Genomic DNA, 20,156 nt, shown 5'->3' with positions numbered 1-20,156 from the left:
ATGCTGCTGTGTGATTGCTGTGGACCCTGAGAGCTTAGGACATTTTCATATTAAGCACTTAGATTAGTATTGGCTCATAGTGTGACCATTTCTTTCAACATATTATTATTTTTTTAATTCCAGTTAGTTAACATACAGTGCTATATTAGTTTCAGGTGTACAATATAGTGATTTAACAATTCCATATATCGGTGCGCATCAAGATAAGTGTACTCATAATCCCCATCCACCTATATTACCCATCCTCCCACCCTGCTGCCCCCTCTGGTAACCATCAGTTTGTTCTCTATAGTTAAGTCTTTTTTTTTTTTTCGGTTTGTCCCTTTTCCCCCCATTTATTCATTTGTTTTATTTCTTTAATTCCACATATGAGTTAAATCATATTATTTAAGTCCCATGTCCTCCATGAAGCCTACTCTGACTTCACCTCCCCACACTGTGCTCTGTTTCTAAACTTACACAGTATTTATTGCCTGTTGCATCACCCTAGTCCCATGTCCATTTCATCAAGTGATTTTTATTAAGAGGTTGTTCCATTCAAAACTTTATATTAGGTTTGCTGTAGATAAAGTGGTAAATTAGATATTCATATTCCCGGGAGTTTTCATCCTAGCATGGCTTAGGCTACCGGTTGTCCTTTGATAGTTTAGTTGTAGTTTTTGTTTTTTTAAGCCCTACAGAGAGGATTTTGTGGCTATTAGCTACGTCAGTTTGGACTCAGATCGTTATGGACAAGTTAATGATTTGGGAACAGATATTGTAGGGGGAATAAGTGAACACTGGAAGAAACACACCTCCATCACCACTTTGCATAGGGATCAAATTCTTCTGCTTCCACAAATCTTCTGGCTAAAATAGACATGAAAAATTATAATGTCTTAAAAAAAACTTGCTTTTATGACATCATTATGACCAATTTGTTATTGCTTTGTCATCAAGGGGTCATTTTTGCAATATGCTTCTGGAGCTCATATAGTCTTGTATTGCTCACTTGAAAGATCAGCGTTCAGTTTTTTCTGAGACCATTCTTTTAGAGCATAAGCACTAGACTTCTTAAAATGTGACTTTACCTGTATAATAAGTATTCTAATAAGCAGAGAAATCCAGTTCAAGAAGCCTTTCATTCATTTGCTCACTTATTCATATATTCATTCTACAGTCATGCATGCATTTGTTCAAAACCTTTACCTAAGTGTTGATTGAGTGTTTCTTGTCTTAGAGGATGAAGAACAAAGACAATTCTTTAACCTTCTATGCATGACTATTTCTGAACAGTCCGATATTATTAAGAACTTTGGTAGTCATTTTCTAACCAGAAAGAAAAATATTTCTCAGTGAAATAATGTAGTAAGTTTAACTTGAATGCTGTTAGCTAGACTTTTTGGAATTCACTTTCTGCCACATCTATATTATTCTAGGAGAAGTGAGTATTACCTGGAGGATGATAGCTGAGAGGCTTCAGAAAAGTGAATGAATGAATACATACATAGTATTATTCTCAGAATAACTCTCAGTTCACTCTGTCTGGTCATTTAAAAAATTTTTTGACTTAGTCTTTTTAGTGAGCGTGATTGTCTTCATTACTTTCACCATCATAAGCTCCACCACCATCCAGTATTTAGCACTGTAAGACCCGTGGTACACCAGCAATGCTCAAGGCACTATGAATGAGAATATTTATCAGAATGATTAGACCACTATCTTCAGGAGCTCGGCACCTAATTTAGCCTTAACAATGCGGCTATAGTGCATAGAAACATATTTCTTAGAATTTTGAAATCTCTTAGAGAAAACTCCTTAATTTGGTTTTCCAAAGAATTAGGTGCTTTATGTCATAAAATATATTCCCAGAACATTTGATCTTCTAGTCTTTCTTATCCATTTTGGGGTAGATGGAAGGCTGGGCACCCTATCAGAATTTCCCCTTAGGCTTGAGATTAAGGGGGAACGTCAATACTATTCATCAGAGTTCAAAACCCACACAATGCTTAGGACTCAGCAGGACTCTGTGGAATGGGGATATTTTATGGAGAAGATATGACCTCCTTTTCAAAGAGCTTCAAGTCTAGGTGACCTTAAATCATAAGCATAGAAACATAATATTTCTTAGAATTCCCAAATCCCTAGAGAAACGATTTCTCTCCAGTTTCTCTAAAGAAAGAACTGTTCTTTGTTTAAAAATCTTCTCCATATCAAGCCTCAGTCGTGGAGTGTTTTTTTCCTACCATATCAGAGGAAGCATCTTACTGAATAGATCTGCTTTCCTCCTGTTTGCTGGGAGTTATTAAAAGAGCTGACTGCAAACAGATTTTTACTGCCTGAATGTGGACTTACATCAGGTAGCACCCAATAAGACTTGACAAGCTGACATCTCTTATCCATCAACAGTAATGGGAGGGGGAGGGGCAACAGGAAGGAGAGACTCTTATTCCCACCTACTTTCTGAGAGACAGACTTTGGTTGAGTGATGTAGGGTCCATTTTTAGAAATCTATTTAATTTCTGAGTTGGAGTTTTAGAGATTTGGTTTATGGAATATAGGGCTAGAAACAATACCCACCTTGTCAATGCTGAACAGAAGCTGAAAATTACATACCCTTTAGGTCACAAAGGAGCAGTAAGATGAGTCCTTTGGAGGAAGGAAAAAATCCTTACAAAACTCCAGTGACAGAGCATCTTAAACACTGCATTGTTCTTTAGCCAGGCAGCCTAACAGCTCTGTGTGATTGGTAATGATGTCAAGCTTTTGTTCAAAAGGAGGAAAAGTCTTGTAAACTTAGATTTCCAAACATGTAAGCTTTATAGCGCCAACTTTTGTCCCATCCTCTTCAGATTTTGCTTTCTTAAACACTGGTGACACTGATCTTTTTCAAAAGAAAAAGCGAAAACTACAGCCAGATTCTGAGTTGTTCACTTACAGAATTTTCGTTTTACACGTGGAATGAGAGATGGATACATGTGACTTCTTGTTCTATTAAGAGTATGTTACAAACACTGATGGCTCATTCCTAGGAAAGAAGTAATTCTTGGCTGCCTTTTCATTGGAAGAATATGAATATTGAATTCTGCTTAGTTAATTTTCAGGATAATTAGATTCTGTGATTCTTTTGGAAAGAAGCTGGTGCCACTTTACTGGGGGAAATCATACTGGTTGTCTTGTGTAAGCTGGGGATCTCTTAAATATGTGAGATCTAAACCATTAAGGTCAATGTTCTTTGAAGATCACTTGCTAAAATTATTAGGACTAATAAGAATGGTGATTTGGTGGAATGAAATCATCAATGTCTGCTAATTATGTTTGCTACAAGCATAAAAGTAGCACATCAAATGGACTGGGAGTGGGAGTGAAAAAGTCATGTTATAAATGTAGAATGCCTTTCAACCAAGGATGTTAAAAGAAGTACCTAACATTTCTCATATTTATTGTGAATGTTTTCTATCTTGTTGATTCCCTGTTATACTTTTAAAAATTATATTCTACTTTACTCTAGGTGGTCAGCATCTTGAAGAGAGGACTGTATGCTATTTTGGATTTCTTACATTTTTAAAACCTTGCCTTGCATACAGATATGGTCAATGAATACTTATTGAAGTGAAATAAATTGAAATGAAGAAATATTTATAGTATAACATATCCTGAATATAAATTAAGACCAAGAGAAGTTATGTCCAAGAACTGTTTGAAGATGTAAAGGTGGCTAGAACCTTGGGAGATAATGATCATATTAACTGAGGGTTTAAAATTTTGAAGATGAATCATTGAACATTATATCAAAAACCAAAGATATACTAGTTGGACTAGTTGGCTAGTTGAATTTAAATAAATAAAAAAAAATTTTTGAAGTTAGAAAACATATGCCCTATACTTTATGGAAAGATATTTCTAAAGCCAATAGAAAGGGCTTGCTTGACTTGATGTTCAGAAACTAAAATATCATCTAAAGATAAGATTCTAATGAAAATAAAGCTCACTAGGTACTTCAACATATATTTTATCTGTGTATTCGGTGACTTTTGACAAATGCTTTCATAGGTGTGACCTCTGTCAAAATATAGAGTATTTTCATTGTCAGATTGGCCTCATGCCCTTTCCTAGTCACTTTCCTACCTACCACTACCACCCCCACCCCCTACATCAAAGGTAACCAACCATTATCTGATTTCTTGCACTATAAATTAATTTAGCCTGTTTCAGAACTTCATATAAATTCAGTCATGCGATATGTATTATTTTGTGTCTGACATCCTTTCAACATAATGTTTTGAGATTCAGCCATGTTGTTGCATTTATCAATAGTTCTGTTTTTAGGCTAATATTCCATTATATAAGTATATTAGGGTATGTTGTTTTCTGTGGATGAACATTTGAGTTGTTTCTAGTTTTGGCTATCATGAATAAAAATGCTGTCAACATTTTTGTTCCGATCCTTTTGTGGGCATAGGGTTTCATTTCTCTTGGGTAAATACCCAGGGGTAGAATTTTGGGGTCATAGGATAGGTATATGTTTAACTTTTGTTAGATATCGCCAAGCCGTTTTTCAAGGTGGTTATATATAATTTTACATTCGCACCATAAATGTACGAGCGTTTTAGTCAACAGAGGGAATATGATGCAGGATATTGGAGGGCTGAAGGAACAGAAAGAGAATAGTGGGAAGTAATACCTTTAGAAACAGCTCTTATTCCTGGAGCGAGGATTGTGGTTATCAGAACTTAAGAAGCTTAGAGGAAGATATATATATACATATTCATGGTGCCACCTAAGTCTGAGATGGTGCTTAGAGCTCCAAGGAGAAAGTACTGCCCAACTGTTCTTGTTACCTTTGAGTCACTGACTCTTTCTTCTGCCACTGATATTCTGGTCACTGCTTCCAGTTGGTGGGGGTGTTTTCTTTTGGCAATTCAGTTCTAAAATTTCCCTTTGACTTCCATTTTAAACTTTTGTTTCAAGAGTGTTTGTGATTGCCTGTTTGAGAATTTTTATAACAGCTGCTCTAAAATCTTTCAACATCTGTGTCGTCATGTTGTTGGTGCCTGTTGATTGTCTTTTCCCTTACAAGTTGAGGTCTTTATGGTTTTTTGTGTTATGAGTAACTTCAGATTGTATTTTAAGTATTTGGAATATCATAAGATTCTGAGCCTTGTTTAAAGCCATTAAGTGTGGTGTTACTTTGAATCCTGGTGTTCTTCCCAATATGCATGTTGATACTTGATTTTCAGAAACCTCAAGTAGCTGTTTCATGCCTTCTGTCTAGGTTTTATAGTTGTGTTCAGTGAGAGAGAAAAGTTGGCATTTATTCTGTTTTACCTGGAACCAGAACCAGTAAACTTGATTTTCAAAAGTACACATGCATAAGATAAAAGAAAACCCACTTATTCATTTATGTATCTAGGTTTATTATTTATTGTCTGGTTACCACCATTAGAATTTAAGTCTCACAAGAGCAAGGATCTTTGTTACCAGTGTATGCCAAGTACTCAGAACAGTGTCTGGAACTAAATATGTATCAAAGGCATTCAATAAATATTTTGGAATGAATGAAAAATAAGCTGATAAACAAGGAATAATAGCAGTATTGCAAGAAGATCATTTGAATGACCAATACTTGTGATCTTATGTAAGTTGATTAACCCTCTGTTGTGTATCAGTGTCTTCTTTTATATAATGGGAAAATAATATTTATTTTATAGGGGAAAATGTAGAAAGTGTTCAGCACATTGTAGGTGCTCAAAAACAGAGATTCCATATTTTCTCTCCAGTCCTCTTCAGATGCAGAGACTATAAAAATAACTTAGGATTTGGAGACAAAAGAATAACCAAAAGATGGGATCATTTCACAGGGCTGTTGGTTTTGTGTTAAGTGGATGACAAATGAAAGCAGAAATACTCCATTCCTATTTTCCTTCCATCTTCCCTATTAAGGAAAATGATCTTCAAATGGAAAAGGATAATACCATAGACTTTGAAGTTAGATGGGCTTCACAGATGACTTTTCTTAAGTTCCCTCAGGTTAAGCCCAGTTCTCTCTGTAAAGTGGGAGTAATACGACTCCCATAGAGCTGTTTTAAGTGTGGCAGGATAAAAATCATGGGGGATTCTCCTCATTCCCCAACCTGTCAAAGAGAATCTTATAATTGCCAGCTCAGTTCCAAAACCAATTCTGATGGGCAGTGGTAAACTGGCAACCTTATTCATTTTGTTGCTGTTGACCTTTGGGTCTAGTATGGCTGGGCTAAGTTTGACATGACTCTCTGCCTGCTGAATCTCCACCTACCCTACCTTACTTCTGAAAAGCCTGGGTCTTCCTTGGTGCCTGCAGACCAAAACACCACATCCATTGGTCTTCCAGCTTTGCTTGGGAACTCAGCTTGGATCCACACCAGAGAAACTCTACCAGAGCTCTGTGGGAGACCTAGAAGCCTGTTCCTCTCACCCAATAACCTTGCTCAGTATTTTACTTGTTACTAATTCTCGGTGCATCATTTCTCAACCAAAGAGTTTTATTTTTTTCATTCCTTCTTTTCTTTCAGGCATTGAATAGAAATACGCTACGCCCCCCCCCACACACAAATTTCCAAAAATCTAAATCAGTCAAATTTTTTCACTCTACTGTCCACCAAGCATCCATATTTTATGTATTTTCACATTCTCCACCTAGCCCGTGCCCTGCACCAAATAGGTGCTAAATGAAAATTTCAGACTTTAAGACTGCCACACACTCATGCAAGAGATCTGGTAAGTGTTCAAAAAAAGCCTTGATTTAATTATTCACTGATACAACACTATTTAACTTTTTTTTAGATAACTGCAACTTCTAAAGACTGTGGGAAGATGCTGTTAATGTCTTGGAACTATATAAATATATCGCCAATGGACATCTCGGAGTATCTTCAGTTCTGTTTATTATTCTTTGGTGTCATAGCTATTGAATTCAGGGAGATATAGGGATTGAATATGGAAAGGGGGTCAGAAGCTTCTCCAGCGTCGCAGACCATCATTTAAAATATGTCTTTCACAGAGTGTGAGGAAGCCTGCTTAACTGGCTATTATTCAGTATGGAGATTTTCCAAGATGCCACCTGATGCTAGGGTAAAGCTGCTGTTCTCCTTTGAATAAATCTCTTTAGGATGTAAAAGGAACTATAAGGCCTTCATTAATAGGGTGAGAGGTGACCAGCTTGATACTTAGTAGTTTCTTCAGGAATGAAAGCAAAATGAGACTTCCATTTACCATCTCAGGCAGAAAACCAGCTAAGGAGCCAAACCAAAATCATAGGAACATTTTCATTTTTATTATAATCTGTTTTAAAAATTCATTCCAACTTATCTACAAGCCCACTGTGATTAAGAAAAATATTTTTGAACAGGAAGGGACTTATGGATGCCTTTATGGGCAGCAAGAAGCAAAGAGTTGGAGAGACTGATTTCTATTCCATAGCCGGTCTCGACAAGAAGTTTGGCAAGGCATAATGAATGTGGTGCAAGTTCCTGAGTGGAGGGTAAAGGAGCTGTCCCTAGAGCCCGTATCAAAGGGAGGGAAGACAGCCGTGGGAGCTGTCTGGGCCTGGGATGAGGCAGGCCAACATTACTCCTGATGTAGTTGACTGCCAGTTGTCTGCTCCAGGGATCACAGAGCTCTGATGCGTGCAGGGACACAGGTCCAAATGCAGTGATATGGTGAAGGAGATGTGTACTCCAGCTTGGGGGACTTGGTAAATATCTTTATAGAGAAGGTGGCATCTGAGTTGGGATTTTAAAGGTCGTTAGGACTTTGGTCAGACATGGCTGGAGGGAGGAGGGGTGGATTTATAAGATCAGGCTAGAGGAGGAAACCTGTGAGACTTACTTGGGGAATCCTGCTGTCCATTGATGGACTTTAGATCTGTAGGAGGCATGTTGATATACTGGAAAATATGGTTAAATAATGAGTTTACCTTGGCTTTTTTATTCTCTCTACTGATTGAGTTCTGCTTCGGTCACTGGAAGAAACTTTATTTCATTTGTAACCATTTAGTCTCCCACTGGGAAAGTATGGGTTTATGCGTTTTTCTTTTGATCTTGACAGGGCTAGAATATAATCGTATTGGAGGATGGCACTTCTGATGTCTAATCAGTACTTAATTCTACCGCTAATCCCCGCTTTTCCTCAGCCTTATTGATCCTCAGCCCTTTGCCAGTTCCAATATATTTCTGTGATCAGTAAACACTGTGAGAGTCATCAAATCAAATAATTGGAGAGGACCTCTAGAGGTCATTGTGCCTATAGGTAGATGATTTCCAAAGCCTCCCAAGATGGAGATTTTTTTATTGTCTCTTTGGAGCCCTCTGGAGATGGAGACTGACAGCCTCCTCCAGGGGTTCGTTCTAGTAATTAATCAGCTGGAAGCTTCTTCCTTATGTCTAATTGAAATCTTTCCTGATGTAACTTAATTTATTTTCTTCTGTTTTGTCCACTCTGGGCATAGATAGCAAATGATTACTACAGTGCTAGTAACAACCCTTCATGAAATTGAAGACAAAATCTCATCACCTTTCTGCCCCTCCTTTCTATATTAAACAACTCCGGTTTCTTACACTGTTCATCAAAGGGTTTACTTCTATGTCTTTAGCTATCTTCATTGAAGTTCTCTGAACTATTGAGTTTTTCTACATTATTTGAAAATAATTCCTACAGTGAACAGAAATTTAGACTCAGCACAAAATAACTATTTGGGAGAGCTCATTGTGACTTACAATGTGAAGAAGTTCACGGGCCATTTACAGTGGAAGTAAAAATGACTGGTGCTAGGACTAGGTTTTAGGTAGGGACATTGGTAACACAATGCATTTTTATTTATTTTTTATTGTTTTAACAGACTTAATCTCACTGTGGTATACCTGTGTTTCTTTGGAGTCCTTGTGGACCTGGTCATGTGTCTTGCTGTCATGAAATTACTTCTAAATTATAAACCTAGAGGAGACAAGGCACTGTGCCTTATATTGTCCACTCCCTTTTTGTCTGATCAGTTTGGGGACTGTTTCCTCTCATGTATTTTAGAGTACCTTGTCCAAAGAACCTGAAATAATAGACGTAATGATTACTACAAATAACTGTAGGAATGTATGATATTTATTTGCTCATGAAATGGCTTTGTGGTTTATGAAAAAGCTAAGGAGATAGTGGGTAATGGGGATTAGACAATGTGGGAGAGCAGGGGGATAAAATTCAACATTCATTAGATACTTCCTACATATAAAGCACTGTGTGAGGTGCTGTGGATATCGAAGATGGGTAGAGATAGCATATTACCATCAGAGGAAAAGGCAAAGAATGGATAGGATGGTCCAGTCCAGGTATGTTGGTGTGATGACACCTGGGCATTGGAGAAGGAGAATCTAAGGAAGTATCGGTTGTGGGAATGTTCCACTGAACTCAGGTATTTGGCACTGATTTGTCAGATAAGAGGAAACTGGCTCTTCGAAATTTGGTGCTAAGTAAAAGATGAGGAATGGCAAGTATCAGTGACATGCGTTTTATTTATAAACAAGGAAATAATTGTAATAATAGAGAATTACTTATGTATTTTATTATATATTTTACTTATATAATATATAGTACATATTATATATATTATTTATATACATATTAGTTATATAATATATATTCCTTATATAATATATAATTATAATATATAATAGTATATATAATATACTATTACTATATATGTAATAGTAATAATACATAATATGATTGTAATAATAGTTAAATTCTTTGAGCTTTTACAACATCCCAGGCAAAGTTCTCAGTCTCTCTACACGTAATAATTCATTTAACCCTCAAAGTGGTGCTATGATGCACATACTATTTTATCTCCATTTGATAGAGACAGACAAGGAAATGAATAGGGAGAAGAAATCTCATGGGAATAGAAGGAGTTGAGGGGTCTGAGTGTGAGGTAAGGCGTTTACGTGGAGATGGTGCCAATAGGATTTAGCAATGGGGGGCTCCAGATTAGGTGGCTATGTGGATGCTTCTCCGGTCGGGATGGCACCGAGGGATGGTGTGGTGACCAAGAAGGACTGTAATGCTGCAGGCATTACTTCAGCATATTTCTGAACACAGACGAAAGCAGAATAAGAGGATATCTGTAGGTTTTGTCAGGATTTGGTTTGAGTCATCGAGAGATGCTGGGTAATGGCGCGTGGAGAGATTGGCAGTTGAGCAGTATGTTTCACAGGGATGACATCCTTCCTCTTTTCGTCAGCCCGTGCCCTTCTCCGTTCTTTCTCTTTTCTCACCTATGGCTCTCTGTTCTCCTCTGAGACCCCTCAGGGGCCATTTTCCCCTGGCCCTGCTTGGCTGTGCAGTGGCTGCCTATCTGGTGAGGCCTTCCTCACTCCATCATGCCCTTGGAGCATAGACCTCACTGTTGGCTTCCCAGTGTCCACCATCACACCTTTCCTAGCTGGGATCCACGATGCCTTCTTCTCTTCACATAACTGGAGATGCCACCTGCGTGACCCCATTATTTCTTATGTCTCTGACAAGTCCCTGCATGACTTCATTTCTTCCACACCTTCAGAACTCCTGTCCCGCCCTGTCTCCATTCTTGCTCACTCCTAGTCCTGCCGCAGCCTCTCCCTCACTTTGGATGACAGAGGCAAGTAAATGCCTGAATGTGTACCCTGGGTAGGTTTCTGTGTGAGTTTAGATCTGAATCTGAATATGATTGTGAATGGGAGTGACTATACAGAGGTATGTACACAATTAAGGGTGTATTTGCGCACCTTCCTATACGTGTATATGTGTTCTTTGGGTGGCAAGAGGCAGCTGGGGAGTAAACTGATTTAGATTGTGGTCAACCTTACTTAAAGAAAAGGTTAACTGCACAAAGATATACAGAGGAGGGTGATTATCTAGTTTTTATAAATTGAAAACATGTTAAATTTCCATTATGAAATTGATCAAATTTTGGTTAAGCATTCAATGAAATACGAGTTTTAAAAAATATTACGTGTACTTATGTGTGTGTGTAGGGGAAGAGATGAAAGTATTAAGTGAAAACACAAGGTTAGAACAGTTGTGTATAATATGATATATATTTCTATTGCATTTACATATTCTTGGAAAATGTCTTGAGAAAATTGCTAACATAATAATGCGGTTACCTCTGGAAGGTGACATTATTTCTCTTAACTGCATTTTCTGATTTGTCACAGTGAAAAAATAAAAAAATATAAGCTTGCAAGACAACAGCAATATTTTAGGAGCAACAGAAACATGAAGAGTGGGTGCACAGGAAGAGGTCCACTGTTACAGCCAAATAAGGCCCGTTAGCCTTCCTTTCCCTCCTCCAGCTCACCTGATATGAGTGGAATCACAAGAAAAGCCCACCCACTGCACAGAATCTCTTCCTAATGCTTCTGCCCAATTAGAAATTTATTTGAGTACATCAGTACCCCTGGGAAGGCAAGCATTTTTCAGGGATTTGCAGAACAGTTTAGCCCACAAGTCACATTGGTGCAAATTAGGAAAAGGTATTCATTCCTCAAAACACTTTCCTGCCATGTGCTGGGAAACCATCATGATGAAAACCCGAATTGACCGTGTTCGTGTCCTGATTGCCCTCCTGCGTCTGTGCCAGGACTTTGCTGCCCACTTGTAGGCAGCATTCCTTCCCCGCGGTGTGAGTGTAATGTGTAGTTTGCTTTCCTCCTAGTCTGGCTGACACCTTAGCTCTAAGGAATGGGGGTTGAACACATGGAGGAGCAGTGAATGTGGAGCACCTTGCAAAAGATGCCTGAGAGAGCTCTGAATCTGGAAACTTGGGACAGCCTGAAACAACATGGGCATCAAACTAAGGAAGAAGAGGGACCCGGAAGGCCAGAGCCTGAGAGAATAGAAAGGAAAGAGATTGAATCCAAAACTGTACTTCAGCTTCTTAGTGCTGGTCTGTGCTCTCCTGTGTTCATGAGCGCATGGGAAGTGATCTGTTCATTCTCACAGAGCCTCTCCTCTTGGGGCCTTGGAAGTGAGCTGAATCCCTGGTTTGTAACCAGAATTTCCTCCCAGGGATGGAGAGACTTGTGCTGTCGGTGTGTGGACCTCCATGGAGGGCAGATTAATGGGATCTATTCCTGTGTTCAAATCCTGAGGCTCATTTAACAGCAGTGCTTCTTGGTTTAGTGCATAGCCTCTTATGACAATTTTCATTCTAGGTGTTTTCATCTGTCCCTGATCCACCAAAGTCAGGAGCCCGAGAGCAGACCAAGAAACCAATAGATCTCTGAGCAAACAGATGCCATGTGGGTGCTCTGGTTGTGTTGTCATATGATGAAGTGCTCCTTGGATCTAAGCAGTTTTGATTGATTGGTACATAAATTAATCGACTAAAAAGTAAATACTTGAGATTCCCTCTTCAAGGGAAAGATCCTGGCAAGCATATTTTTGAACTAGTCAAATTAGACATTTTTGTGTTATTTATTTATTTATTTTTAGATTTTTAAAAATTTATTTATTTGATAGAGTAGAGAGAGCACAAGAAGGGGGAGTGGCGGGCAGAATGAGAGGGAAAAGCAGGCTCCCCACAGAGCAGGAAGCCTGATGTGGGACTCAATCCCAGGACCCTGAGATCATGACCTGAGCCAAAGGCAGACGCTTAACCACTGAGCCACCCAGGCACCCCTAAATTAGACATTTTTAACAATTCTAATTCTGTTACTGTGGGAATGATGGTAGAAGCTGAGGAGGGTTTGTCTAAGGCCCCATGGAAAACAGTTCCTGGGAATGATAATGGAAGAACTGTGAGGTACATGAAAGAAATCCATGAGTCATTAGACATTCATTATACAAATCTTAATTAAAGTGATTATTAGTTGGCAAATTGCTAAGGTTCTGTATTGCTGAAATTATTCAAATTAAAAAAAAAGAAAAAACCCTTCTCAGAGTTTGAACTGACCAATATTGATTTGTATAGCAAAGACACTACCCTTCTTTGGTAGAGGAGGTGCATATTGATTTTCAAGAGGCCTTCAAGGATTCTTCTCATGGCAAATCTAAACCTCTGCCTTACTTTGCATTTGTCTTTCATCCAGAGAACCCTGAACTGAGGTTATGTTCAGGAGGATGGGTACAGTTCTCTCCCTGGATCTTTGAGTGTTGGCCTGGAGGAGAAGCCATAGGAACTGGTGAGCAGCAGTTCAACATGCAGATTTCGGCTGAGCAGTTCTGGGCTTCCTGTGGTATAGGCCAGCCTTCACCAGCAGAACAGACCCTCCACTGTGATCTGGCCTCATGCAGTGGTAGTAAATTCACTTAGAGCAGATACTGTTGCTGCAGTTGGTGAGATAAACTTCGATGTCTAGTAGAACAAGAACCCTGTGAAGGCAGGGACTGTGTCTATTTTGTTTGCCACTGAATCCCCAGAGCCTAACATGTAATAGTTGTTTGATATTAGTTAAATGAATATTAGTTAAGTGAATAATAAATTAATAAAAAAGTATTGCAGAGGGAGGCTAGTGGGGTACTTGAGCAGAAGCTAAAGAGAAGTTTTTACTTCGATAGAATTATACTGACTGAATTTTTAGTCTCCCAATCTTAATTTTATTCTCTGAGTTGGTCAGTATCAGGGCAATAATCCATACTAACCAAACTCATAACAGACTGAGGTATTAACCAGATGCCAGTTAGTAATAGTTTCCATTATCAGTTGTTCCATAACCAATCACCTTCAAACTCACTAGTTTAAAATAACAACAATCATTTGGCTAATGATTTGGCAATCTGAGAAGGAATAACAGGGAGAGCTTATTTTAGCTCCAAGTGGCATCAGTTAGAGTGACCAGAGCCAGAGGATCTAATTTCAAGATGGCACATTCCGATAGTGAGCAAACCACTGATGGCTGTCAGATGGGACTCAATTCTCCTCCACATAGGCCTCTCCATTTGGCTACTTGGGCTTCCTCAAGGCATGGTGGCTAGTTCCACCTGGCACAGTGTTACTTCTGTACTGTCTTGGTCAAAGCAGGCCCCACCCAGTTTGGGGGAGGAGAGGAGAAATAGACTACCTCTTGAAAGAGGAAGTGATGAAGAATTTGTAGCCATTTTTAATGAACTTCCAATATTCACTAAAAATATCTATTAGAAAGATTTTCTACTGATTGATTGCTCACTATACTCTTTTCCTTGTAGGAAATTTCCACAGTTAGCTAAATTACATAGGCCAAGAGGAGGGGGATAGTACTTGGCTTCCTTAAAATTCCTGTCAGTTCCTGCTCCTAAACTCTGACAAATAAATCCACTGGTTTTACTTAGATTGTATGTTTATGATGCAGATGATGTTTTAAAAGTCCCAGTGTGCTAACATCTCCCTCCCCATCCTCCCCACACACAGACTGCATACTGCTGCTCTTCAAAGAACTCCTCTTCTATTGAAATACTGGAGTTGCCATTGCTGAGTTATAAGAATATTCTCTGGTAGACCAGATTCCCTGGTCTACACCACAGGGGAAGCAAATTACCTGGTCTGAGGGGCTGGTGTCACTAAAGTTATGATGTACCTATTTCAATCCCAGTCTTACCTGCCAAATGTATTTGGACAAGAAAAAAACATTTTTATGTTTTTGCAGGTACAGTCCTCTACAGTGCTAGAAAAGACTGGTTCTTTTATAGGTTTCAAACAGGCAAGTTTCTTTTGTTAATTCAATCTTTCTTTAGAGATTCCTGTTAAACAAGTTGCATATGTTAATTCATTTATTTCTTTTGCAGATTTCTTATACCCTTAGAATGACCTTGGTAAGAGCTCCAGGCTCTGCTTGGTCTACTTTGACTTAGGAGGCCCAAGCAGCAATAATTTGTTAATTACCTATTAGTGCTCGGCAGTATAGATGTGTTACTCTGTGTCCCCCCCACCCTCACCCCCCAATAAACATGATCACATTATGGGTATTTGGGGACAGGGGGCCTCCAAGAGACCAACTCACCCAAGGTCTGCATAGTAAGTGCCATCACAGGTGGGACATGAGCTCAAGTCTTCCTAACTCCACAACCTTCGTGACGTTGTATGCAAACCCATATCAGCCATGATAGGTTGAATTTTATTAGTTTACTCTCAGAGCCAACTTATCTCCATTTCTTGAGGTACTTGGTCCTAACCCATAATAAACTGACTTAAGCTATGGTAGTGATTGCATTTTTTAAATTCTTTATTTAAATTCAGTTTAGTAAACATGTTTAGTAAACATGTACTCTATTGTTAGTTTCAGGAGTAAAATTTAGTGAATCATCAGTTGAATATAATACCCAGTGTTCATTACATCACATGCCCTCCTTAATGCCCATCTCCCAGTTACCCCATCCTCCCACCCACCTCCCCTCCAGCAACCCTCAGTTTGTGTCCTAGAGCTGTCTTGTGGTTTGCCTCCCTATTTTCATCTTATTTTTCCCTCCCTTCTGCTATGTTCATCTGTTTTATTTCTTAAATTCTACATACGAGTGAAATCATGCAGTATTTGTCTTTCTCTGACTTATTTCACTTAGCATAATACCCTCTAATTCCATCCACATTGTTGCAAATGGCAAGATTTCATTCTTTTTGATGGCTGAGTAATATTCCATTATATATATATATAATCCACATCTTCTTTATCCATTCATCTGTTAATGGACAATGATTGCATATTTTTAAGATGATGCATAGATTGAAAGTTTTTTTAGAAGCAATAGGGAAATTGGAGGCAAAAGAAAATCACTTATACTCCCACCACTGTAACACAAGTATTTTAATTTTATTCTAGCCTTTGACCACCTCATGAATAGCTATTTTTATACAATTGCCATCACAATGTACATCCAGTTTTTCACTATGCTTTTCAGACGATGTTGTGATGGATGGACTTTTCCCCAAGTTTCTACATATTACAGTAATAATTTTCATTTGCTGTGTAATATGCTGTGTAGATGACCGAAGTAGATCCTTGTTTTGGTTTATAAAATACAATTTATACACACACACACACACACTTGAAAATTTACAGAAGTATGAGAATATGAAGATTTTTTAATCACAAAAGAGCTAATGCGGTTATATTTGGGGTGTTTTCTTCCAGGCTTTAAAAATGTTATAAATATATTTTGTTTATCCAGACTACACATGTCATTTTATTGTATACAAAAGTGATATTATGCTATCAAAACAACTTCAGTTACTGTTTGCATGCCTCCACAAAAAGAATTTGTTTTCCTGATGCTTTTTCTATAGGGACTCTCCTTTAGGGGATTGCATTGTTTTCACCAGGCAGGGATTTGTTGGGAATTGGAGACATACCTAAATGTAAAATCATGTCCTTCCGCATCAGCCTGCGTCAGGACAGGACAGCATGTACGTGCCTCCATTAGCAGTGTGTGTTATGCATTCATTGCCTCATAAACCATGGAGCAAGGCTGATAATGATGTGGAGAGGTGACCTCTGGCTAAATGCTGAAGCTGGAAGACACCTTCCTATTCTGTGCACCAGTGGTTACATCTGAATAAGGTCCCAGCCTCTCACTTAGGAATGCTACCTACCTAGTTGGGAGTGATCTATTTATCATCCTACTTGTTAGATGGAAAAGTGAACCTTATCTGTTACTTTGGTGTGTGTTTCAGAGGCACATGTTGAATTGGGTACAGAAGCCTAGTTTCCAGCAGGAGTAAATACCATATATAACAGCAAAATGCATTTCTTAGGATCAACCGTCTCTGCTTTAATGAACTGTGGAACAGTAGAATCGGTGCAGGTTTGCTGTCTTTGTTCCATACAAGGAAACATTTTTAAAATATGAAATTCTTTAAAGGCACAGGGAAGTACAGAAAATACCATCTCAGATACCTGCTTTCACTGCACAGACTTAATGTTCACATGGGCCATATTTGCTTCAGATCTCTTTACAAGGCGATGATGCTTCATTGGTGGGTATTTCTTCCATAGGCACAATCTTCGGAGAACAAAAAAACCTTTGGGGATGAGGAGCATGCAGGCCGGGCCATCATTCCAGCCTTTCCGCTCTAGCCCCTGCTCTCAGAATGTCACTGCCAAAAGAAATGAAGTTCCCCACCCCCAGTGACAACAGCACCCACAGAGGAGGAAACAAGGGATAGAACAAAAGGGAAGATGAAATCAGGTGTTGCTCAAAGCTAGTACAGTGACAAGGGGGAAAGGGGTAGGATAGGATGCAGGCAGAGCTAGTTGTTAATTGCACCATCTGTGAGTGTGTCAGAAGCCCTGATAGACTCAATAGACTTTTTTTTTTTCATCACATTCAGAGACAAGCTGCTTCCTGAATTGGATGAATTTTAAGGTTATGGTTACACATTTAAAAAGTGAAAATTGAGGCTTTTCCCATTCTTTGCCTCTCTCCTGAGTTGTGGGAGTAATTCATGGCAACTCAGAATTTACATCTTGGAGCAAACTTGCTTGATGTGTCTTCATTGCATGTAGGGGAAAAAATAAGCCTCATCAACCAGGGCCTTATTTTCCAAGAACCTATCATTCAGGCACTTATTATCAACTTTGTGAAGTTTCTAGATTTTTTGCTTTTCACCCTTACCCCTCCTGCTGGGATTCGGTCATTTTGCTGCTTGTTAGGACATCCACCAGCAGGTGTGGAAGAGCAAAGAGAACAGCTAAAGTATTATTAAGTTTTGCTTCATGATAGTAGCTCTGCAAAAGACTCAGTGGGAGAGAATTTTGAACCCTTTGCCTACAATAAGGTTTGGAGTTATCTGTTGATTTTGGTTACGTACGCCCTCCCTGTCCTCCCTTTAGTGCTGATAGTGAAGAGTTGACTTGCAGAAAAACAGAATGGAAGGGGACTGCAAAATACAGCCAGAATTGCAGTGAGCCATGACTTAAACATGGTCCTGTAATATGATGCTGTAATGAGAGGGAGCCTGAGTCCATATGCGTTCATTGAAGTATCAAATTGATGTGCAGTCTTTCTTCTCACTCAGCATAGGTCAGGCACACATTAAAGTAGAAGTTTTCAGTTGGGGATGAGGCTGTGTGGTGGAGGCAGATTCTAGAATCACCTAGGGCAACTTTTTCAAATTGTTTGCACTGGTGTCTCTGCATGCTAACATTTGAGAGGAGGTCAGGGTGTAGACTTTGGAAAAATTACTGAGGTGATCATACAATCTTATGTCTCACCATGTAAAAGAGATGCTGGTGATTTTGAGAGGGCCTGAGCAAGAATAATGCAAATAGTTAAAGGGTCTCCAAAAAGGTGAAAGAAAGCAGAATTTTCAAATCTGAGGAAAGGAGGACTTCCGAAGTAGTTAAATAACTTTTATCAGACATATCAAAGTTTCCTTGGAGGATGCTGGCCCCTCAGGTCATTCTCCATACTTCTACCAGCATGACCTTCCAACCTGAAAATGCTTATGCTGCCCCCTTCTAGGTCTTTATTTACTACCCCAAGCTCCGTTTCCTTCTTGACTCTCTCAGCCTTTCTTCTCCTTCCTCTTCCAATTTGAGTAAGAACCAGTTAGTTCATCACTGACTTTGAAGTCCTAAGGAGGTGATAGTTATAATAAGAAAGGTCATAAATGTAAGGTGTCATACCTTAAGAGTCGCCAGCAGAGCTCGGAGCTGTGCTTTTTCTCCCTGTAATGAGAAGGAACAATGGATGCAGTTAAATCCATTACATTTCACATTCCACATCCATCTACTCTGTTCACAATAGTCTCTTAGATTGTCTTTCGGCATTCAATCACCGCTTCCACTACTATGTTTCAAATTCGCATTGTTTCTCTTATCTAGACTCTGAGCCCCTTAACTTGTCTTCATGCCAAGCCTTATTTTTCTTAACAAAAAATTTAATTAGAAAAACTAATTGGATCCACTTATCTGCCTTGTTTGAAAACTTTTCTTGGATATTTATTTATACAGATACAGCATCATGTTCAAAACCTTCATAAATGACCTCAGTCTCTCTTTTTAGGCTTAAATCTTGCCACTGCTTTTCCTGACTACAGTGACCTTATTCCCTTTTCCTCCATCCTATCCTGAAGCCATAGAGTCATCATTTCCGCAAACATTTGCCTTTGTACATGCTACATTCTCTAGGCTTCCATCCCTTTCTTCTCTTCCAGGTGAAGACCCAGCTAAACTAGCTCCTCCTTGTGAAGCCATAAGCTCCTTCCCCACACAGCTTCCACGTATCCTCCCCTATGCTCTCACTTCCTGGTGTTACTGTACTTGGCATGTTGTACTTGTGGTGTCACTTATTTCTTTTTTTTTAATTCATGTGTTTTAATTTTTATTTAAAAAAAATGTTTTTATTATTATGTTCAGTTAGCCAACATATAGTACATCATCAGTTTTAGATGTAGTGTTCAATGATTCATTAGTTGCACATAACACCCAGAAGTCACTTATTTCTATGCTCTGTTCGTGAGAGAGGGGACAGTGGCAAGCCAGTATTTGGAAAGGCAGAGAGGAGGGAAAGGACAGGTGAGTGGAGGTGATGATGCACATTTCATGCAATGGGTTCCCATCCTGAAATATATATGTGTGTGTGTGTGTGTGTGTGTGTGTGTTGGACACACCCAAAATACAAATTATTTTATTTCTTTGATAAATGCTTCTTGTCTGTTTTCTCTTTGGAGAATTGATTGGGGCATCCCTTAGGAATCTAATTGCAGTTTTTCATAAAACACCAAGCTCCTTGTTCCTTGTCTTTGACATCCCATCAAATCCTCATTATTCTTCAGAGTCCATCACCTCTCAAGTAGAAGGAATGCAAAGCCTCAAGCCTGATCAAAGGGGAAAAATGAAGAAAGGCAAAGAGAGACATATATATATATATATATATAATCCTTAACCTCACTCATGGAAAGGGTATCTTCACTTTCCCTAGCCCTGGACAAAGGGACAAAAAAAATTTCTCATCTTTTCTCAGAAGACGGCATTCTTTTTTTTCTTTTTAAGATTTATTTATTTGAGAGAGAGAATGTGTGTGCAGGGGGAGGGGCAGAGGGAGAGGGAGAGAGAGAGAATCTCTAGGAGACTCCCCACTGAGTGCAGAGCCTGACTCAGGGCTTGATCCCATGACCCTCAGATTGTGACCTGAGCTAAAACCAAAAGTCAGATGCTTAACTGACTGAGCCACCCAGGTGCCCAGAAAAGGGCATTCTTTTT

General features: G+C 39.0%; 1 protein-coding gene across 2 annotated transcripts in view; it reads left to right on the top strand.

Moving 5' to 3' along the window:
• GRIN2B (glutamate ionotropic receptor NMDA type subunit 2B) overlaps positions 1 to 20,156 on the top strand; it is a 401,212-nt gene that overhangs the window by 262,012 nt on the left and 119,044 nt on the right. The window lies entirely within an intron of this gene.

This window comes from Leptonychotes weddellii, chromosome 5, assembly GCF_054177405.1.
Source record: "Leptonychotes weddellii isolate Sample4059 chromosome 5, ASM5417740v2, whole genome shotgun sequence".
Classification (NCBI taxonomy): domain Eukaryota; kingdom Metazoa; phylum Chordata; class Mammalia; order Carnivora; family Phocidae; genus Leptonychotes; species Leptonychotes weddellii.
The sequence above is the reverse complement of the archived record's forward strand: the minus strand, read 5'-3'. Positions and strand labels throughout refer to the sequence as shown.